At 72.2% G+C, this 252-nt stretch overlaps 1 protein-coding gene across 1 annotated transcript in view; it reads right to left on the bottom strand.

Annotated features, from left to right (window-relative positions):
* The window catches only part of LOC103778387 (Bloom syndrome protein homolog), a gene marked incomplete at its 3' end in the record, with an annotated part of 15976 nt that overhangs the window by 14505 nt on the left and 1219 nt on the right, over window positions 1-252 (bottom strand). The window lies entirely within an intron of this gene.

Genomic DNA, 252 nt, shown 5'->3' with positions numbered 1-252 from the left:
CCGAGACGCTCACCGGCTCCTCCCAGCCCTCGAGGTCAAAGGGATCCAGGTCCAGGGCCGTGTCCCCTGCAGCCCCAGCAGGGGCTGTGCCCCCAGCCCCCAGTGCTGTGCTGCTGAGAGGCCCCTCCAGCTCCCTGCCGTGTCCCAGCCCAGGCTTCCCAGGCCCACTGCTGCCGAGAGGCGTCTCGGAGCCCCGCCCCAGGGGAGCCCCCTCTGCACTGGCTGGCCCGGCAGAACACCGCGCAATAGCTC

This window comes from Merops nubicus, unplaced genomic scaffold (genome assembly GCF_000691845.1).
Source record: "Merops nubicus isolate BGI_N331 unplaced genomic scaffold, ASM69184v1 scaffold11188, whole genome shotgun sequence".
In the NCBI taxonomy this organism is placed as follows: domain Eukaryota; kingdom Metazoa; phylum Chordata; class Aves; order Coraciiformes; family Meropidae; genus Merops; species Merops nubicus.
This window is presented reverse-complemented; position numbering and strand designations above follow the sequence as displayed.